Source organism: Lactuca serriola, chromosome 3 (genome assembly GCF_051521515.1).
Source record: "Lactuca serriola cultivar US96UC23 chromosome 3, Lser_US96UC23_V15, whole genome shotgun sequence".
Taxonomy (NCBI): Eukaryota; Viridiplantae; Streptophyta; class Magnoliopsida; order Asterales; family Asteraceae; genus Lactuca; species Lactuca serriola.
In genome coordinates this window covers 57164758-57189047 of record NC_136410.1, presented here as the reverse complement: position 1 = coordinate 57189047, position 24290 = coordinate 57164758, and the positions used below count along the sequence as shown (strand labels likewise).

The 24290-nt window shown below is 36.1% G+C and overlaps 2 pseudogenes across 1 annotated transcript; one reads left to right on the top strand and one right to left on the bottom strand.

Annotated features, from left to right (window-relative positions):
• Positions 1 to 11689: 11689 nt before the first annotated feature.
• On the top strand, positions 11690 to 15224 carry LOC145092349 (G-type lectin S-receptor-like serine/threonine-protein kinase At2g19130 pseudogene; annotated as a pseudogene). Its single transcript, XR_013702497.1, has 2 exons — positions 11690 to 11760; positions 11873 to 15224. The product of XR_013702497.1 is annotated as a G-type lectin S-receptor-like serine/threonine-protein kinase At2g19130 pseudogene (transcript).
• A 6363-nt stretch (positions 15225 to 21587) lies between these two features.
• On the bottom strand, positions 21588 to 22131 carry LOC145095289 (uncharacterized; annotated as a pseudogene).
• Between the last annotated feature and the right edge of the window lie 2159 nt (positions 22132 to 24290).

Here is a 24290-nt window from a genome sequence, read left to right as displayed (position 1 = left end):
CTAGTGTCAGCATCGGTAGTGGAAGTGAAGTGTCGAGTAGGAGTTATGGGGACACGGTTTCTTTCATTGATCTTCTCATTTGGACAATTTCTATAATAGTGCCCTGCCTCACGACAACTATAGCCAACTAGGCTAGCTCCAGTGGTGGAGGTAGTCCTACAGAAACGAGCAATGTGCCCCATCTTGTTGCAATTGTTGCATTGTCGTACTCGGCAAATTCCCTTATGGTGATAGATGCACCGGTCGCACTTCGGGAGTGTTCCTTCATATCGTTTAACCGGTGTTGTGATGGCCGGGGTTGCCACTGGTTGTTGTTGCATGACAATCCTCTGAAATCGCTTGCGTTCCACTTGGGCTTGACGTTTTCGTTTCTTGAACTCTGAGTTGTTGTTTTGGGCGGTGGCGACTGTTACTCTTTGTTTTCTCAGATCATTACCACGATTAGGATTGTCTACTCCTTTATCAGTCTTGTTTGCGTTGACAGTGTTGCGGTTTGCAAGGACAACTGTCACGGCAGCCATCACGGCAGCTGTAAATGCGGCTTGGAAAGTAGCGGCGTCCATAGGAAAAGCAGGGGTTTCATTGTTCGGCTGTTTGTTTCCGGATGATGACATGATTCTGTTAACACGAAAGATAAGGATTTTGTGAGTGATTTTGGTTGGCCCTAGATGTACTTCGATTGATCAAGTAAAGAGTATCAGTATGTTCTCGGGGGTTTGACCTACATCCCTATGATGCAGCCCTAGTACAGAATAGAGGTATGTTCGCGAAGGTTTGACCTACATCCCTATGATGCAGTCCTTAGTAATGAGTGGAAGTAAGTTCGTAGTATGGTCTTATGATGCTTGACGTCTAAAACAGGGTACCATCGATTGGTAAATAACATGATCCAACCCTTGAAGAAGAATTGGGAATTATCCCTGAGCTAGAATACCCTAGTTCAATAACTCAACTAGAGTGGGTTTTAAATAGACTCCCATGATAGCATGATGAAAGTATTTGAATAAAGAATGACACAGAAGTTAGCCGACTGTCAATATCTTTGACATTCATGACGTAAAAGTTCGGAAAAAATGACCTTGTAAAAGGCCTTACATCATATCCAGAGAAGAAAGTCCTTGACAGCATAAAGACCTAAGTAAAAGTACTTACAGTACAAGATAGTTTCATAGAAAATGCCACATCGGGCATAGACAGAAAAACTATTCCTTCTAACAAGGAAAATAAAGTAAGGCATCTACTATTGGTGACGGTCATCCCTCTAGTGAACTCTCAGCTCAGCCAGTTGACGTTCCAAATCAAGTAGGTGTCTTTCGTACACCCTCTGGCGTACACGGAGTTCTATGACTTCGACTCGTGATTCAACCAGTGCTTGCAGCAGGGTTTCATGGTCTCTCTCAGATCTCTCACGAGCATCTTCTAGGCGAATGATGCGAAGGGTATGCATTCTCGCATTGACGACAACTTTTGTGATCTTATGTAGGGTTGTCCTGCCTTGAATCTCATTTCGAGCCACTCTGCGGACCAGGATTGGCACGATTCTGTCTGCTGAGCCCCCATTGCTCAGGTCATAAAAGCTTCGGTCACCATTAAATGGTATGGGCTGATCTTGTCCTTGGCTCCAAGTTTCCAAGCATTCTACCCACGGAGGCGTCGGGCCATGAAAAGCCGGATGAGGGTTAGGATTTGGAAAGGGAGCTGCCTGGGGTAGGTTCTCAACCTCGGGTTCGGAGTTAGCACCATCTAAAAGGTCTTCCTCATGGTGATCATTCAAAGGGATAGGATGATCATTCACTGGTTCTTCTCCAAACCATCCAACAATGACTTCGTTCGGAAGGTACGGATTGTCGTGGGGATGGAGTCCAACCATGTTATCTACGCGATAATTGGGGTAAGAAAATAATTATTAGACGAACTATCTAGATAATTATTTAGAAAATCTTCATTAGTTACATCGCTATTTGTGAAGTGCATACTAGTTATATGTAATCAAAACAGGATAGGCCTTTGAATATGTGACCATAACTCCAAATTCAGAAAGAATAGAGGTAAAGCAAAATTTTCACAGATTCTAAGTCTATAACATCCTAGTTACATATAGCCTTAGTGTATCCATTTAGCAACTATCAACTTAGTAATGAAGATCCCTTTTAGTTCTCAAGTATAAAGTACTTGTAGTAACACCAAATACCCCTATAGTATTTTAGGTTAAAGTTCTATTGTTCTCATTGTGGTATTGTTGGTAAGATTTTAGACTTGTTGCAACCTCACAACTACACTTAGGCACATGCTAGTCAACCCTCGGATAATATAGTTGATTAGGCTATATCTTCCCAGTTTTGACTATATGTCTCTAAGTCTACTTGTGCTGCCCAACAATCGTAATTCTTTTGTACTGTCCTAGTGACACTGATTCTAGTATGAATGCAGGCACATATACTTAATTAAATATTTTATTATTTAAAGTATAAAATCTTAGTCAGAGTATTTTAATCCCATTGTATTTATAGTCTGTATATCTTTTATGGAGTGATATACTCAATTCACTATAAACAATGCTCTGATACCAATCTGTCACACCCCAAAAACCATGAACGGCGGAAACATTCTGGGGCGGAGGACGTCAAGTACAGTATCACAACAATGAATAGTAGTAAACAAGCAACAACATCATCCATTGCATTAACAATATAATTTTTATACAAGTGTTCTGATATGTCTAATAGACACTAAAGCATAAATCAAAATGACAGATGAGTCTTGAACGAGCTCCATCTTCTCTAAACCTTGCATCGGTACCTGTCTACTGTTGACCTGAGGATACAAGTTATTTTGAAAGAGAGTATCAACTTTAAAGCTGGTGAGATCATAAGTATTTTAGTGTCTTAATTTGTATGAATGTATTTGTAAGTATGAGTATGTAAATGTTTTGAATATCCTAGAAAACCCTATGCTTCCTACTGGAAGTAGCCTTCTACCAAAGCATCTAGTATTTGACTGTTTCTCTTGTAAAAATGTGTATTTACCCAAATCTGACTATCATTAACCAAAAATATAGCTTCTACATTACTGTGCATCGTGTGAATGTTCACGAAGTGAATGTAATGGGAAAATGAAATAGTACTATGGTGTAGTATCAAATAACTACAACCATACTAACTACCTTAAATATATTGTAATTTAAAGTAACATGTGATCGACCTGTATCCTGCTACTGACTCTAGTAAAACAACGATGTAAGACACCGTAAGAAGTGACATTTGGCACCCGTAGACTTGCAAGTCCCAATGTAGTGAGCAGCAAGGTGTAGGATAGTCAATCTAGTATAGATCTATACGCAAACTCATACGCTCCCCAATTAAGGAGATTCTGGATACAAAAACGGTAATGGAAGGAAGTGTCAGGACCCGTTTAATGGCTCACATAACTGCATGAATGTATATGTAATGAATGTGCTAACAGCAAGGTGTGTTCTCTCTCTCTCTATCTAGCATGTATAGTAATCTACTTTAATGTTCTGTGTGTGCTACCTGTAATGTGTGTTCTCTCTCTCTCTCTCTCTATCTATCTAGCATGTATAGTAATGTACTGTGTGTACTAGCTGTAATGTGTGTTCTCCCTCTATCTAGCAAGTATTGACTCATGAATGAACTGACTCGCGGTATGATTCCACATTCTAGTAATAGTATCCATATCTTCCTGAACTACCCATATGGTAGCTTACTAGTAATATAACTGGTACGTATGAACATGAAAGTATACCCCTGCTACCCAAGGGTATTGAATTTACTGATAGAACTTTTATGTCTATATATGTATACATAATATACAACTAATATTTAGACGACCTTCAGACAGATAACCGATGCCATAACACCACATCCCAACGAGGAAAAGGAGGTAAAGCGAGCTAGTCTTCCTAAGGCCTTTAAACATTTCTTATATAACTATACATATATAGACATGCAATTGACAATATAAAAGTATAAAAGAAGCTTTGTAATACCTATGAAAACAGTTTGTTTGATAAGAACAGTTTAAAGTATAAGGAAAACATTTGTTTTGAATCACAACTGTAACAGGGTTTGAAAAGATACATTTAGTATGTAAGACAGTCTAACAAAGAGTTTTAAATGAGTAATAATGTTTTGGAAAACCATTCGAAGTAATCTTTTTGGTAAAACAGCTAAAAGAGTAGTAATTTCATTTGTATGCTGCTTATTAATCACATGTGATTGATGTAATAACTAGCATGAATCAACTTGTATCCCCCCATAAAAGCATTTAAAAACATTTAAATTATTGATTAAAGGGTTTGAACTCACCTGTAGCAAGTGATTTGGATGTATTGACTGTCGTATGATGCTTAGTGCTAAGTGAAGACTTGTACACACACAAGGATCCTAGTTAGCATATAGTAGTACATATATGTATCCAATTAGCCTTTAAACAACTAATTAACAAAGTTAAGACATCCTAAGACATGTTAAAAACTTTATACAAGTGTTATAAGTGCTAAGGATTTCATCTAAGTGTTGTAGGACAAAGCTATTTGAGCTTAGGGTTCAAAGGAACCCCTTTCATGAGTTTATTCCCTAAAGACCATAACCCATTGAGTTTACGGTCGTAAACCCTTGAGTTTACGGTCGTAAGCTCTTAACCTTTTGACCATTTGTTGGTTTGAAGTCTTCTAAGTCATTCCAAGCATTACCACTTCATGTTTAAGCCTTAGGAGATTTTTGTGGCATCAATACACTCCTAAAATGGAGTTTACGGCCCATGGACCATTTCTCCATGTGTTTGCTGCCGTAAACTCCTATGGACCATGGTATTTTGATGCTCTCAAGTCCCAAACACTTCAAGGTAAAAGCCAAGGCCAGATTCTAGGCATAAGGAAGGAATACGGGTCATTTATACACACTTTGGGGTGTTTATGGTTTTGGGAGATCCCCAAACCGTAAACACATATAAATGAGAGATTTTGGTTCTTTTTATGTGCTAAACACATCAAGGAAGGATTTATACATGTTTCTAAGGCTTGTGAAGGACTAAGGCACCCTAAGGCACCCTTTGGCACCTTTAGTTGGGGTTTAGGATCCAAGAACATTCTTGGACCGTAAACACCTTGAAGTACTTACTATATTGAAGCTTGAAATGAGCTAAAAGTCCAAGAACACTAGTGTGTGTTCTTGGTGTAAATTGAAGAATCAACCTTTTGGAATGATTTCACGGTTAGAAGTGTGTTAAAACACTAGATTAAGTCATATAACAACTTAAGAAAGCTAGAAACACTTACTAGATTGAAGATCTTGAAAAAATTTTGGATGATACTTGAGAGAGAAATTGGATTTGGATCTTGAGATTTGGAAAAAGTGTAAATAATGACTAATTGTCATATATATACTCCCAGATTTAGGGTTTTTGGCTGTAAATATATTATTCAGGCAGTAAACTCTAATTTCTTGGAGTTTTGGAATAACATTGTTGCACAATAAACCCTAGGGCATCCTCTCTCCTGATATCACCCGAAGTGTAAATCCTAAAATACTCAAACTTGATCCAAAATGTTTGAAACTTAGCAGCAAATTTTATGAATTCTATTGAATTGAAAGGCTGTACAAAATAGAAATTTTGGGTTGTCACATTGTGGCTAGGGTTAGGGTTTGATAACCGGTGGTGCTAGGGTTACACACCCGGTATTACGAAACTTCATCCCATAATGACAGTAATGGTCCATCCCCAATAAGAATCTTTCCAAAAAGAAGTCCATAATTTACCATTTAAACCTCAGCTTCTGAAATCCCTTACAGATCAGGTCCAAAATTTACCAAGAAACCCCTCCCTTTATGAATTGTTTTCTATTGAAGTCCTTATGTTACCAAATGGCCCCTCCTCTACCAAAACCTTTTCAACTTAGGTCCCGAATTTACTCTTTAGCCCCTGCTTCCATAAATCCTTTCATATCAAGTCCCATACTTACCAAACACCCCATGCCTTCTAAAAATCTTTACAAAATAAATCCTGGAACTTACACTTTTAACCCCCAACTTCTAAAATTGTGATAATTAACTCCTCGAGACCAACACCTTTCTATATAATTATTGATTTTAGGGCTACTATTCATTCATTAATTTGTTTATATATTTATTTAATATGGGGTGTTGCAACAATCATACATATACCAAAACAAACAACACAATTCTATAATCATAGGAGTCAATTTCAATTTCAACTTCATATAAAATTATACATATATACAATTTAAAAAAAAACTAACCTGTTTCGTTCTTCTTGCTGTGATGGACAAATTCCGATTGTCAAAGTTGTTGGTGATCCTCCGGTGGTGGCTGGTGGTCACCGGAAATACGCAAAATCAGAAAAATAAATAAATAAATAAAATAAACACGAAAAAACCACCAGATTTCTTACCTTTTTGGCAATGAAAGAGATAAATTGAAAGAAGGGACGAGTCGCCAGCGGGGATGGCGTCACTATGGTGGAAGACGGATGATGGTGAAGCAAAACCTCTTCACCACCAGTAAACAACTATAAACACAAAAAAAAACCCAATTTAGGGTAAAAAAAATCTTTATAATATAGCAATAGAAAACGAATTAGGAGTACAAAACATGTCACCTATGTGCTAATCGTCGGTTAAGGAAGGCAAAACACGATTTCGGTCGGAGAGGAAACAAACTGCGTCGCTATGTGCAAATGAGCAACCATCTCCGTTTTTTATGGTAAACCCTTATGCCGACGACATGTTGTCGGTATAGGGTCCTTATAAACGATGACATTTTATTATTTGCTGAAACAAAAATAAATTAAAAACTTGTGCCGATGACTTGTCGTCAGGATAGACGTTTCACGCGGATTGCCACGTGGCATGCCAATGGCTTGTATTTCCGGAACATGGAATAAAAATAAATGGAAAATAGATTTTTCGCTACCTATCCCGAAAACAAGTCGTCGGTATAGACTTTCAGAATATTGCGAACTATTTTGTCATTCCCGCCAGACTTTTAGCGACGACATGTCGTCGGCACAGATATCCCGGTCAAAAGAATTTAGTCAATGTTTGCAAAATGTATGGCGACAACATGTCGTCAGCATAGCTGGACTTGTAGCGACGACATGCGTCGTCGATATAGGTGTCGTTGTCATACTTTCGTATTCATGTAGTGTGGCTAGAGGTGGATGGTGGAAAGAGGTGGCAGAGAAATAGGAGTGACATATGGTGGTTTGTGGTGGTGATGGGTAGTGGTTAACAGTGGTGACAATTGGTGGTTTCTGATGGTGATAAGTGGTGGTTTACAGATTTGAGAAAGAAGAAGATAAGAGATATAATAATGGTGGCGGAAGTGTTTATATTTAATTTAACAAATTTTTAATAGATTACTAATTAATAATTAATAAACGAATCAAAAAAGAAATAAACAAGGGCAAAAATGGTCTTTTTATGTGTGGAGGGACTAAGCGTGAAAGAAAAAACAACTCAAGGGGCGGTTGAAGTTAAGTTTTGAAAACAGAGACTAAACACGCTTTCTGGCATGTGCACGAGAGACGATTGGTGTAATTGACCCAAATCAATTCCCACACATCACTTGCGCGACGAAATGGCTAGTGTGTATGTGTGTGTGTGTGTGTATATATATATATATATATATATATATATATATATATATATATATATATATATATATATATATTATAGATATGGTAAGAAATTTTTTTTGTTAAGAAGGTAAGAAATTTTTTTTCGACTTATTTTTTTGGCGAAAAAAACAAATGAATCAATAATAACATGATTCACTAAAAAAATCCCGAACAAACATTTCGATGATTCATTTTTATGATGATTTTGATGATATTCACTAAAATTATCGTAAAAGTGAATTTTTTTCTTGATTTACCTAAAAATGAATCATGAAAGTGTTTTTTTCGTAATTTTTTCTTGTGAATCATCCTACTTTTGAATCATCTAATGATTCATTTCAATTTTTTCTAAGAAAATATGCATATAAATAAAATTTCTTACCTTCCTACCAAAAATTTCCTTCTTATTTGATCTTGACTATATATATATATATATATATATATATATATATATATATATATATATATATATATATATATATATATATATATATATAGGGATAGGTCATATTGTGGATAACAAATATTGTATGGTCGTAGGAATGATTCTAGACCAATAGATGAAAAAGAATAAATTAATGTGATTTAGGATGTATTGTATTACAATGGGTGGGCATGTACGATATAGTCACACTAATATCATTGTAAGGGTATTTTAGTTAATTTAGCAAGATTTAAAAATGGAAAATCCAGATTTGAAGGATAATTGATTCTTTTAATTTTAAAAATCTTATTTTAAGGAAAACTATTTTATTTTAATTTGGTCATTCCGAAGGAATATTTTTATGAGTACGGTGTGAATTATAATAAAAATATATTGTGATAGAATATATATTCTGACATAATTAACATCTTGAAGAATAACATGGTTTTTACCATCATATAAAGAATAACTACATTATATATGTTCATAAATTTCCAAACTTAATGAAAATGCATACATATTCTTACAAATAATAGACGCATAGTATGTATATTCTACCAGAATACAATGACAAAAAAGAATAAAAAAGTCCATCTCAGCAACCCCTTATTCTGTTTCTCCTTATCGAACTCGGCCCTTTCCTTTTGTTTTGTAGATTTGAATAATACATTCTTGAATAATGCAAGCTTGATTGCATATTCAAAAATGACACTAACACCTGTTAGGGGTGGAATTGGTACGGTACCAATTTATTTTTCTTTAAACCGTGTACCATACCAACTATAATTGGTATAAAAAAATTTCTACCGGTACTGTACCAAGTATACTTGGTACCAATTTATTTGGCTACCAACATATTTGGTTGGTACAAATTGGTAATGGTATATACCAACTTCTTTTAATTTTCTATTGTAAGATTTAAAAATAAGCAAAGACATCGAGATTTTGATGTTTAGTATAGAAATTAGTTATGTAGTTCTTTTTGTTTACAAAAAAATTCTACTAAAGCAAAGACATCGGGATTTTGATGTTTAGTATAGAAATTAGTTACGTAGTTCTTTTTGTTTACAAAAGAATTATACTAAAGTAATGCTAAAGTAACATTTTAATTTTGTGCTTTAACGTGGTAATAACTATTGAGTAATACAATCAAATGACTAATATAATGTTATTAAAACTGTAAACACTAAACACAATTAATAGTTGAAATATACGATTTGGTTGATATATATATATATATATATATATATATATATATATATATATATATATATATATATATATGGTATTCAAATTTTTGTACCATTACCGTACCAACATTCATCAATTGGTACGGTACTACCAACCAAACATGTTGGCTACCAAATGTATTGGCTACCAACTTTCTTGGTTCGGTTGGTAACATGTTGGTTGGTTTTCCGTGGTACAATTTTGTCAGCCCTAATACCTGTGACACAGAATTTGGAGTGTTCTATCAGTTATCAAATGCAAATAATCGAAAGTCTGTTAATTTCCTGCTATTAATTTATCTAAGTACACCCTAAAATTTTGTTATTAAAATGAAAAAAAAAAAAAACTTGTTTCCAGAAGTGCTTTTAACTTTCAGAACGTTTTGTTTCATTGCATATTCCTTCATTTATATCTAGATAGTATTAGTGCAAACTAGCATTAACAAAAAGGATATTCTAGATAGTGTTCGTGTGGATGTACATTAGCAGCAATGTAAGTAGACAAAGTTTCCTTAATTATGCTTATCCTCCCTAATAAATGAAGATAAATTTTGCCACTTGTCAATCTCTTATTAATTTTGATATTTGTCATTTTGTAGTATTTTTTGAACAAATAATATCCACATGTCATTTTATGGATTTTTTCAAATTTTAAAATTAAAAAATCATATAATACTTATACTTATATATGTAAAGTATTTATTGTAATAAATGTGACAATAAATTGCAATGAATATGTTTTTCCTTCTTTATTATTTCGAAATTTTATTTTCAAAAATATTTAATATTACACTTTAATATTTAATATTTTTATAATCAACCCGTGTAATACACGGGGTTAACACCTAGTGTTGGTTTAACAAACACTTGTGTATATATTTATGCGTATTTTATAATCTGTTATGATGATAAAGTAAATCAACATTTGGATTTGATAGAATTTATAATTCTTAAATTTATATGGCGACTCTTGGTTCAATTCACAAATTATGGCCTATTGCATGACTTAGGATACAAATTAGTTACAAATAAGGAATAAGAGAAGAACTGCATTAAATTATGGATTGTTGAGTTCCGAATCCTAAAAGCATATTCTTTTATGAAATTGGCATAAGGTATAGATCAAATATCAATATCCAAATACTATATAAAAAATAAAATTGTGTACCATTTTCTGATTTGAATTGTTTTTCTGTCATCGATGATGTGCTCCCAAACTTCGATTCAATAGATTGTGCAGAAAATTAGCCTCACATCGATTTCAATTGAAAAAAAAAATTGAGATAATCTCGATTGTATAGCAAACCTACCACGTTGTTTACGGGTCCAATTTAATACTTAAATTGGTGAAAATTGAAATTAAATGATGTGATGGTGGATTCTATGTATGGTGGAAGCAAGTAGTGGTTGGCAATGGTGTTGGGCAGCGATGTTGGAAGGACAGTGGGGAGGGAGGCAGAGATTGCAGAAGATTGTGAAAATGAAAGAGCTTCTAGCCCAGCGGTATCAGGTGGTGCCCTCCCTCTTTGAGGTCGAGGGTTCCAGTCTCGTCGTGGATATAGGTGAAATAGCTGTTGTTAGCTTAGGAGTAGATTAGATTTGACGGTTCAAAAAAATAAATAAATAACATAATAGTTTGTTTCCTAATTTATAGGTCATTAAGTTATATAATAATTAATTTGATTTAACAATTTAATATAATAACCTTATTTATTTAATTTAACGATTTATTTTTTTCTGAATTTTCATTGGTCCTTACGTCCGCACAATAATTGTGCATATATATATATATATATATATATATATATATATATATATATATATATATATATATATATATATATATATATATATATATATATATATATATATATATATATATATATATATATATATATATATATATATATATATAACGACATTTAAAAGAAATGTTTCAAAATAGAAAACGTTATAAACTGAAAATAAGTTTTAAATAAAAGGGTAAAAGATGTAATAGTGTAAGTATTTGAGTGAAAGGTCACACGGACACGCATTAGAAGGTTGTTTTTTGATGCCTGTCAAATAAACTAAGATTTTCTAGATACATTCATGAAATTTTCGTTGAAATAACAACACATGTATGTATTCTGTTCAAAAGTCTTTCATGACAGTCCTTTAAAATTGCAACTAATTATGGAGAGATGGGATCTCACCTGTAAAACATGTGAAATGTAATTGATTGATAATAATATGTCATTCAATGTATGTACTGTGTCAAAACTCTTTAATTAGTTACTGTTAACCAGTACAGCTAATTATGATGACAAGACTGACTAGTACCTAAATTTATATTGACCGATGTGTATGATTATGATTTAACAAACTTTTACAGGTTAGAGTAGAAATTGCATTGACTAACAGCCGCTGGTATTTGAACTCTAGCTAATAACTTCACCTCAGGGCTCAAATGTGAGTAGTATAAAACCTAATGCTGGTGATATGTTTCTGCATATTTTATAATACTTGTCATCTCTTTTAATTTTCTCTCTTTATCTATCTCTTTGTCCAAATCTTGTACAAGTCATGAGCTTCACACAAACTCAGAGTTTCGGAAGGTTTCTGGTGCTCCTGTGTTTCTCTTTGACCATAACAATCTCATCTGGAGCCACCACCATTTCTGTGAACCAGCCTCTGTCTGGAGACTACACAATAATATCTGAAGGTGAACAATTTGAGCTGGGTTTCTTCAAACCAGGTAACTCTGCCAACTATTACATAGGCATTTGGTATAAGAAGATCAAGTCCAATCCTCCCACCATAGTTTGGGTGGCAAACAGAGAAACACCTATCTCTGATAGATTCCGTTCAGAACTAAAAATCATTGATGGTAATTTGGTGCTCTTGAATGAGTCCAAGTCCCACATTTGGTCCACAAATGTCACCACCAGTAGTACCACTTCGAAGTCTGCAACAGCTGTTATTCTTGATGATGGTAACTTAGTTTTGAGAGACTCCGGTTCAAATTCAGTTGAACCTGCAGTTTGGCAAAGTTTTGACCATCCAACTCATACATGGTTGCCTGGTGCTAAATTTGGTTACGATAATAGAACAAAAAAGAACCAGGTTCTTACATCCTGGAGAAGCAAAGACGATCCTGGTGTAGGACTCTTCTCTTTTGAGCTTCAGCCGTCTAGTAATGAGTATGTAATCAAGTGGAATGGCTCCCACCAATATTGGACAAGTGGTGCTTGGAATGGGAAAACATTTGACTTAATACCTGAAATGAGGTTGAATTATATTTACAATTTCAGCTACCATATGAATGAGAATGAGAGTTACTTCACTTATTCTGTGTATAATCCTTCCATTATATCTAGAAATATAATGGATGTTTCTGGTCAACTTCAGCAACTAACATGGTTGGAAGCTACCAACGAGTGGAATTTATTTTGGTCTCAACCTAGAAAGCAGTGTGAGGTCTATGCATTATGTGGATCTTTTGGGATTTGCAGGCAGTCTGGATTACCTTTTTGTAATTGCTTGACTGGATTCAATCCTAGATCAGAGAGTGAGTGGAATCAGAGTGGTTTCTCCAGTGGGTGTGTGAGAAAAACCGATTCCCAGTGTTGGAGAAACACGGAAAAGCAAGATTTTCTCAAGATTAGGGTCAAGAATCTGCCTCCAAATAACTCTGTAGCAGTTGGGAGTGCTGGAGAATGTCGTACCACCTGTATGAATGATTACTCGTGTAATGCTTACTCTTTTGTGGGTACTCAATGTTTGGTTTGGGATGGAGATCTCTTGAACCTCTCAGAAGACGATGGTAGTGGGAATACAATCTACATTAAAGTTGCTTCGAAGGATCTTCCCCATCCTAAAAAGAGTAATCTGATCACCGCCGGTGTTATTGCTGGGTTGGTGGGAGGTGCGGTTCTTGTCTTGGGTCTAATTTTGGTTTTATTCTATGTAAAAAAGAGGGTATCGGTGGGAAAGACGGAAATGGTAGGATCGCTGGTGGCGTTCGCCTACAAAGATATAAAAACAGCCACCAAAAATTTCTCGGACAAATTAGGAGGAGGTGGTTTTGGCTCCGTTTTTAAGGGGGTACTTCATGATTCATCCGTTGTGGCAGTGAAAAAGCTTGAAAGCATTAGCCAAGGAGAGAAGCAATTCAGGAGCGAAGTTAGCACAATGGGTATAATCCAACATGTTCATCTTGTACGTCTTCGTGGGTTTTGTGCAGAAGGTAACAACAAGTTATTGGTGTATGATTACATGGAAAAAGGTTCTCTAGATACCTATCTTTTCTGTGGAAAACAAGTTCTAAACTGGGAAACCAGGTATCAGATTGCACTTGGAATTCCAAGAGGCTTGGTTTATCTTCATGACAAGTGCAGAGACTGCATCATTCACTGTGACATAAAGCCAGATAACATTCTTTTAGATGCTAATTTCCAACCAAAAATTGCTGATTTTGGGCTGGCAAAGCTTGTTGGTAGGGACTTTAGTAGGGTGTTAACAACTACAAGGGGGTCAATGGGGTATCTAGCGCCAGAATGGATATCAGGGGTTGCTGTCACAGCTAAAGCAGATGTTTATAGCTATGGAATGATGCTTTTTGAATTAGTCCATGGAAAGCGAAATGTCATGCATTGTGAAGATTCAAGCAGTACATTCTACCCAGGTTTGGTTTCAAATATTCTTATGAAGGGAGGTGATATCCTTAGCCTGCTAGACAGTAGGTTGAACAGGGAAGCTTGTGTTGAACAAGTCACAAAAATTTTCAAAGTTGCATGTTGGTGTATCCAAGATGAGGAAGAAAGAAGGCCCACCATGAGTCTGGTGGAACGTATTCTTGAAGGGGTCTCAGATGTGAACATGCCTCCAATCCCCCAAATTGTGAATTTATTTGTAGAGAACACGGGGGAGGTTGTTTTCTTCACTGATTCACCCTCAAACGAGTGTTCACTAGCACAGAGCAATTCTTGGGGTGATGACCCCCAATTGAAGAGCTCATCATCTTAAAGGTAATTCTCTATCTTCTCTGTTATGTTCACATTAGACATTGTATCGTGGTAAAAATAAATGACTCGTTGTCGTTTTGTTGCAAATAGATGACAAATATTGTAAAAATATGCTACACTCTACAAAAATGTATTCTGAACATATATGTGTTAAGAATGATGATTTCCTTATGTTTACATATTTACAACTGTTCAAAACTGCTTATTTTTTTAGCAGTAGTTCTCTTTTGCCTTCTTTATGTGAACTTGGGTCTGGTTTGTTATGTATATAGATAATAATGCTGAGAAACAGGCCCGTCCCAGAACGTGGGCGATAGGGGCAACCGTCTAAGGCCCAATTTTTAACTGGGCCCAAAATTTTATGACAATTGTTATATTTAGAAGATAGTACAGGGGCGTACGCAGGATTTCACAGTAGGGGTATCATGGGAAAGTCAGGGGCTGCACGATAGTAGAAAAAATAAAATTTTCAAAAAATTTTGAAAATTTTTCTACTGCGTCCGGAGAAGGTAGGGGTGCCAATCCACCGCGGATAGTACAAGTCATTTTCTTTTAATTATTGAGTTATTATAAAATATTTGATGATATTTGTGTATTTTAAGGGCTCATTTTTACTTTCGCCCTGGGCCCAAATTTTGTTTGGCACGGTCATGCTGAGAAAGCAGATCACTCTAGAATAAAAGCTGCATTTCAGTGCACACAATCATTCTAACAACTCAATCGTTCATGTTTATAAAGTTAACGTTTGTTTGATAACCAAATCATGGTATTCTATATGCATCGGATCATTTCCTGCTAAAAGTTCTATGCGAATATAATTGTCGGTTGACTTCGTATCTCTGGAGGTTTCCAAGTAAGGTTTATCATTACCGATATTTTCTTACTTGTTTGTGCCATTTTTTTTCCTTATTTATATTTTGAGTTATTTGAAGGAATAATGTTACTAGATAGTAACCAAGTTTCACAATCGTTCTATCTAGGCACCTCAATTTTTTTTCTCAAGAGGTTTAACCTCTTAACTTTGATATCTTGTATTTTATTATAGTTCTAGATTGTTATTCAGATATTTCCCACACCAGCCCAACAAAAAATTGCATTCTACGTGTGTTTTTATTTTTTAGGTTGCTCGGTAAACATCATGACAGACAATTCTTTTATGGGTACCATGAATTGCCTTATAGGGCATGGGGATAATTCGAATTTGGGAACTTGTACTTAGTGTGATGTGTAGCACAATAACCTTTGCACCATTTCTTAAGGAAATCATTAACATCTATTGGATGAAAGTCTCTTAGGTTTTTATGTGTAACTGTTGAAAGTATAGATTTTATTCTTATTCAAACTATAGAATAAGGTAATTGTGAGCATGAACTGGAGATCAATTGTTAAAAGTTGAAGGTGGGAAGCAGCAAAGAGGTTTGTGAAGGACTGAAGCTGTCTAAATGAGTTGTAACTATGTGCTATATATGTTTCTCATTCAATAACATTATGTTGAGTGATTTATTTGGTATGTTCTAGAGATCTTTGTAGTGTGTTTTCGTGTAATATGTATTTCATTTTTTGTGTTCTTATTAGTATATGTTAAGAATAAGTCAAAGTTTTAGTATCTTGTGTTTTTTTTTGGTGTTAGAGCAACCACCAGTGTGACAGATCTCTGTTTGTTCATTAGCGTTTTGAGAGTTTATGAATCTCTATGTCAGAGGACATGAGAGTTAAGTGTTATATATAGGGAAATAAATTACATATACTCCCCTCTAGCTAATGAATAAATACATAATACTACAACAACTATATTTGTCTAATATCCCCCCTTTAAGCGAATTGGTGGCAATCCAAGGCAAAGCATTTGACAACACTGCTTAAACTGTTGCCATGGAAGGCTCTTAGTAAAGATGTCCGCTACCTGAAGCTTGGTAGGAACAAACACAATAACGAGTTTCCCGGATACAACGAGCTAATGAACAAAATGGTTTTCAAGATCGATATGTTTGGCATGCTTATGAGACACTGGGTTTTGTGTGAGAAATAGGGCACTCTGATTATCACACAAGATGGTCAGATGGCCAGTGGGAAGAAAGTGAAGCTCACACAACAAGTGAGTAATCCATATAAGTTCAACAGCGGTGTTAGCCATGGCTTGATATTCAGATTCACAACTGGAGTGAGAGACTGTAGGTTGCTTTTTAGCACTTCAGGATACAAGATTACTCCCAGGAAGATCGAGTACCCATAGGTGGATTGACGCATATCAAAACAACGAGCCCAATCAGAATAACCGACAAGATTCATGGATGTGGTTCTCGAAAAAGTAAGACCATAGGAGAGGGTGCCCTTAACATATCGGATAAGCTGCTTGACCGCCTGATAGTGATCAATAGTAGGAGCTTGAAGAAACTAGCTAACTTGATTAATGGCATAAGAAATATTGATGGTCAAATATTGCAAAGCCCCAACAAGAGAGCGATAATGGGTCGGATCCTCATAATGTGTACCAGATGCAACAAAAGAGACACTCGGGGATACAAGGGTCACCACGGTCTTCGACTCAAGTAGGCCGGCACGGGAAACAATAGCATGAGCATACTTGGACTGACTAAGAAACAAATCGGATGAAAGATGTTTGGCTTCTAAACCGAGAAATTAGTTGAGGGGACCGAGATCCTTTATCTCTTGAGTTCAGTGTGAAGCTTGGAGATAAAAGAGCGAATAACATCCGAGTTAAAGCCCACAAGGATAAGGTCATCCATACATACTAGTAAGTATAAGATACAAGCACCACGTTTAAACACAAACAAAGAAGGACCTACACTACTACAAGTGAACCCATTGGCCACAAGAAAGTAGCTCAAGCGATGAAACCATGCCCTAGGTGCTTGTTTGAGGCACTAAATGGCCTTGTTAAGCTTGTAAACATGATTAGGGAAGTGAGGATCCTCGAACTCGTGTGGTTGTCGCATATACACTGTATCGGACATGTTGCCATGAAGAAAGGCATTGACATCAAGCTGGTGGAGCTGCCAATTATTAATAACACCAAGAGTCAACACAACCCTAGTTATTGCAACAAGGTGTGCTTTATGTCCTTCAATAGAGCCATTGGCTAAGAACTTGGTCCGAAAAAGTCAACAACTCCCCACCACATTCATGTTAGCGAGACAGGAAACCAAAGACCAAGTGTGATTACGAGAAAGTGCATGCATTTCGGAGTGCATGACATCAACCCATTTGGAACCCTTGAGAGTCTCAGTATGCGTAGTCGGGTCAGCAGAGGCAAACAGAGCCGAATAAAGCCCGCCATCAGATGTATGAGAAAGGTTTGCCCAATGTCTTGGTTTAAAAATCCCAGATTTCACTTGAGCGATCATAGGGTGCCCAATAGGAGCAACAGAGGCCAGTGCCGATGCAGCAAAAGGTGAGGGGACAACAACCTCGACATCGGGTATCGATGGATCCAGATTAGAACCCGATGCATATTCAGTATCGGAGCCATGGTCAAAGTCTAAGGCAGCAGAAGAGGAGTCCGAGGCAGACGCTGTAGAAGCGGGATGGGATTGCAGGGTATCGATGGGTGATGGCGGCATGGGAGGAGCATCGCATATAGTATAGGGCGCTGGAGGTGAGGCCGGTGGAGTGGGTTTCGAGACAGCAGCAGGCACGGACACACCCAAAAGATCATCTAAAACGGAGTGAAGTGGTAAATCAACCATAGCGGTGTGCGTGGAAGTGGTGTCAAAGGGAAAACACAACTCATCAAACTAAGCATGGCGTGTGACGTAAATGCGCGATGATCAAGGATCGAGACATAAGTAACCTTTGTTTTGCGAGTTATATCCCATAAAAACATAGGGGATGCTCCGTAGAGACAATTTATGAGCCGAATAATCCCGCAAATAAGGGTAGAACTAGCACCCGAACAGGCAAAAATTTTCATAAGATGGCACACGACCAAACAACATCTCAAAAGGAGAACGACAGCCAAGATCTTTCGAAAGAAAGCTATTAATAATATACACTGTGGTGCTAAAAGAATGAACCTAATAAGAGGCGGGTATGTGACCATGAAACCCCATGGCAAGGTCTGTTTTGATTATATGTCGATGCTTGCGTTCAGCTCGTCCGTTTTGTTGCGGGGTCTATGGACACAAAATCTGATGAAAATGCCATGCGAGTTTATTAAGCCCTTCAAACGATTGTTTAAAAATTCTGTACCCCCATCACTTTGAAAAACTTTAAGGTTGGTGGAAAATTTATTTTCCACAAAAGTGAGAAATGAGATGAAAACATCATAAAATTCTGATTTTTCCTTGACTGGACACAACCACATAAAGCGAGAATAATCGTCCACAAAAATAGACATAGTAGCGATATGATCTAACCGACGTAATGGGTGATGGCCCCCATAGATCACAATGCACTAAATCTAATATATGTAAAGCACGTTTATTATTATTAGAAAATGGTGAGAGTTCATGAATCTTTATGTCAGATGACATGAGAGTTAAGTGTTATATATAGGGAAAGAAGTTCCATGTACAACCCCTATCTAATGAATAAATACATAATAGTACAACAACTATATTTATCTAATACATTTTTTACGTGTCCATAAGCATCCACGAAGATTATAAGGCTCAAAAAGCTTAATAAAGGCTAGATCTAGGGCTCTCATGCAAAGCAACTTCAAAAAGGCAATAGATCCGGGCTCTACAACTCCTAAATGAACAGATCTAGGGATATCTCGACCTATTAAGGCCTCCATACGACTATAAGGTTGGAAAAATACATCAAACTAGCCCTAGAAATGTTTTAATGGAAGTTTTAAGCATAACACAGAAGGATTCCAGGAAATACCTCAATGAACTCCGATTCTGACCTTGGATCTTTGCTCTACACCTCTTCTCCTTGGTCCTTCCTTCTTCTTCTTCTTCAAGCCTTCACAAATCCACACAAAACACTTAAATCAATCAAGGGATGGGTCTAGGGTTTCTCACAGCTCTCTGAGGGTGAAGGAGGCGAGTTTGGGGCACATAACACTGCTTAAATAGGGAGCACACCCGGGGATTTAGGGTTTCTTCCTGGCAGGCAGACTCGCCGAGTCCCGAATATGGACTCGTCGAGTCGCCGACTAACACGTGCTCGAAATCCCATCCCTACTCGATGAGTCGGGCTATAGACTCGCCGAGTCCCTCTTGAAAACTTCTAAATAAATGCCATGGAAGCAACATATCAGAGACGGGTCGTTACAAATTTCATATCTAATTGCCTCAAATCACAAATCTGATGACCTACAATTAAGCAATGATTCATATAAAATCAAAATAAGAAAATTTATTTCAATAAACAATGATTAATCATTCTAAATAAGAAAATTGATTCAATTGCAGATTCTTAACATAATAGTTCACAAATTAAAAAAATAGACTTACATGTATTCAAAAAAACGGCTTGTCAACTGCAGCCAATTCTGAAAGAGTGTTGATATGTGTCTATACTCTACTTCAAATGTCATACGAAATCGGAAATCACCAATTCACCATTCACCAAAAGATTCGGAAATATTGAAAGGAACCTACTATTTAGAAAAATGAAATCAGAAAATAGAAGAGAAAGAATATCGTGTATAATCGACTAATCATCAATGGGCGATGGTGAATCAGAAAATCAAAATTCAAAGAAGAAGAGATTGGAGAAGGGTAACCGATTAACTTGAAATCTTGAACTAGAAATAGAAGAAGCAGAATCGAGAAGACAAGAACTAACCGTTAGAGATGGTGTCATTTGGATTTTCCATGGATGCGAAGCTGAAGAGAAGCCATCGATTGAATTGCGATTTAAGCCCTTGAAAATTGGAACTGAGAAATGCAAATCAGCAAATGCGATAGGTCACACTCCCGTCTCCCACTTCTTCAATTGGGGGGCAACTCGTGTTAATATAGGGCCAAAAATTATGGGCTATGACTAATAAAGGCTTAAAAATATGTGTTGTAACTAATATAACCCAATATCAGGTATAAATATGGGGCCCTTTAGTGTTTGGGGGCCCGAGGCGGTCGCCCAGCTTGCCCAGGCCCATGGTCCGGCCCTATATCATATAACAAGTACCAAGTTATAACTAACTAACTGAGTAACAAACGTTACATTCAGATTACATAAATACATATAATGTTACATAATACATAAGTAATGAATCATCAAACTTGAGAGTTGAGAGGAAAGTAGAATCAGAGTAGAATTAATCAATGAAAGTAGAAAACATACATTGTCGTTTAGTGGAACTGTGGAAGACTAGAAGTAATGTTGAAGAAGAGGTAGAAGGCGACTTGAGTTCTTGGTGGAGAAACGAGTTGGAGTGGAGAAGATAAATATTCAATGTGTTTTTTTTCCGCCTCTGTATCTGTGGTGCGTCGTGCTGCGTGCGACTCTTGGTTTCCAAGAGTATTATTTAATCTTATTTAACCTAATGGCCCACCTATGTCATTAAAAGCCTGTTTTTAACTATGTCGCGATTAAGAGCCAATTCCCGCATCACAAAAAAGTGCCAAAAGCGGACCAAGGCGGACGACTTAGGGAATCACATCGCTTCACAGTTCTGAAGCGCTTACACTATTCGCTTTCGCGCCTAACCCTTAAAGCGCACGTAGTTGCTTTTTTAAACCAAGGATAAAACAACAAAAATGGTCCACATGGTATGCATTTTTTTCGAGGTTTAGTGCAAAACTCGACTTTTTTGGCTTTGTGATCCTTTTGAGGCAGTTTCGTTGCAGATTTGGTCCCTCGGTACACTACTGAAATGCCTTTAATAACTTGGCGTATTTATTTTCTATTTTTCTTTCATGTTTTTTAAATATAATACTTATTTATTTATTTAAAAAATAAAAAATAAGAGGGCCTCTCTCTCTATCACACACACACACACACACACTGAAGTTGAAGAACATGTCAGTCAAAACTGGAAATCTTTATCTGGATTCTTGAAAACATATCAGTCATTTTGAAAACAAAGCAACAAACATCTAAACACCCTCTTCCAAACATCAACAAAATTGAAAATGGACTACAAAAACATCTTAAATCAAAACATTATAGTATTATTATGTATGAATATAATCCTTAGTATTTTACGATTCATAGAGAATTATGTAGTGTCAAACCAGGAACCAAAAGTTTCCTTTAACACCACCATCAAAAATCAAACATCTGTAATCCACAATCTACTGACCCAAATCCCCCTAAGTAATCAAAAAAATTAAAACCCATATCACCATTTTCAGATCAATTGCAGAGAATGACCCTAGTATGTGCAAGAACCAAACAAGAAACAATGGAGAAAAACAGAGTAATTTCTCACAGCTTTACCTTCAACCTTCAAACTTTTAGCTTTTCAAAGTGTTTCAATTTCCTTTAACAAATCAAACTCCAAACCTTTCTTTTTCAGCTCCTCCACACACTTCCCCAATAACTTCCCATCTTCTTTCTCCCTTTCCAGTAATTTCTAATTTCTCCGGATATGATTATGTGTTTGTCCTGGAACGAACGACCCAGATTAATGCCACAGAACAAAGGAGCGAACATATAGAATGGATCCATGATCAGTGCAGGATCCAGATGAAGACGAAGATGAGTTGTTGAAGAGAAACATTAATGACATCGAGTGAAATGGGAAGATGAAACAGTAGACGTGAGTGATTTCCTTTCGAATAACATTGATCTGGGTTTCTTTGAGAGTGATTCGATTTAGGATCAGTTCTTCTTCTTGTAGCCATTTAAAAAATGGGTTCGTTGAAAATGGTATAGGTAAAATGTGTTTGTGAATCATAGGTACCAAGAAATCACCACCAACTCACTTTTGAGTGATCTTAAACCGATCAAACCGGCCTGAAACTCATCTCAAATTGGTTTCTTTGGCAAAAAGCGGTGGCAAGGGATGAGAGAGTGACCGAAAACTCAATTTGGTTTTTTGGTTAAAATAAGAATATATAAACGAGAGAGAGAGAGAGAGAGAGAGAGAGAGAGAGAGTGAGAGAGAGAGAGAGAGAGTGGTGGGCCCTCTCATTTTTTAATTATTAAACTTTAAAAAATGAATTTAAAAATAGGGAATAAATACCCGAGTGCATTAAAGTCATTTGAGTTTACCGAAGGATCAAATCCGCAATGAAACTAGATCAAAAGGATCATGAAGCCAAACAAATCGAGGTTGGTACTAAACATCTGAAAAAAAAAAAAAAATGAATACCACGGGGACCATTTTTGCAGTTTTGTCTAAGTAGAAAGTAGGATTACAATGTAAGACATGCAGAAATATGGATTAGTTTTGTGAACAGATTTTGGCTCTAAGCTTTTTAGCTAGTGAGAAAGGGAGATTGCCTAGGATTGTTTGGTGTTCTTGTTACATCATTCAATATTTCTATATTCTACGTCATTTCAATCTGGTTACATCATCTTCTTCTTCCATACTTATTTCTGTTTCCTTTAATTTCATTATCTAGTGATATTCTGTTCTTCATCATGATGATAGTCAAAGCTTGAATCAGATATGTTATCATCAAGTAATTGATATATATAAACACATCTACATTGCCTGTGAATAGTCTATCTTTTGACAATTTTTGATCAAATCATACAAAAATTATCTCTTTTGAATCCAAATACACACAATTAACTTGTCTTTTTTTCTTTCGGAGTAGATTATATAAAGTTTATGCTAATTTATATGTAAGTTACATTTTCTAAAAAGTTTATGACATTAACCCTTTTCTCATATTGCAAATGAGCACCTCATATAGTTTTAAGCATATAAATTGCTTAGTTGAATCTATTTCTAGCCAATTCCAAGGAAAAAGGTACAATTCATCATCACATATTAACTATACAAATCCATAGCTAAATGATACTAAACTCATCACAAATCAATAGAAATTCAGAAAAAATGAATGTTAAATCATGCAAATTAAGTAGCCTTTGTGGATTAGGTAAGACTGAAAGGGGAAAGCGCATGCAAGAACACAAGAAACTAAGGATCTGAAACCTAACATGTCTCAGAGGGGCTGTTGTTAGGAAGATAGTTACCAATTGTTTTCCCAATGGATTTCACATGTAGAAAAATGGATCAGCCGTTTCTTATTATCAGAACAGTACTTAACATGAAGAGAACAATACAAATCTTAACATGCAGCTGTAGAATTGCTCTTAATGTTCCTATATAACCATCCATGAATCATAGAAAAATGATTAATTTAAGCTGAGCACCGATCACTAATGTTTATAATGAAAATTGGGGAAAATAATATATCTGGTCACCTCAGGTTGAAGTTCCACACAGTCGAAAAATCAGCATCTTGAAAGATCCTCTGTGTTTTTGGTCATAGTCTAATAGCAACTCTCACTCTACACATGAACATCAAACAATCTATATATCACAGAAAAAGAGTAATGTGTGCATAATGTTCACAAACATTTCACACGACTGTAAAACTTGATCTCCCTTTAAGCTCATCGAAATATTTGAGTTGCGTACACAACCATAGCCACAACAATCTCCCGGTAACGTTTCTCTGGGAGGCGGAGGGATCTCCGGCGACTTCTATGTTTCCGTTTTATCCTTCAAACGCTGAAACAATATCGGTTTCTCCGGGAGACGGATAGAGGTTCCCATGGCCGATCGACAGCGACGCATAAGCAATTTGGGAATTTAAATCCATTTTTTATTAATATATATATATATATATATATATATATATATATATATATATATATATATATATATATATATATATATATAAAAATGTCTCAAAGTTAAGAACAGTAAACTAAGTAGTCTTTTGGCAGAAATGGTCTTTTGTTTATGGTGTTCTGTCTTCTTTTGGATTTCTTCATACGTTTTCATGTTATGGGCAGTTTATGCCATTTTATCCCTTTTTTGTCCACACCTGTTTCTCACATATTTTCTTCACCGTTTTCCCACCCAATAGCTTTTCG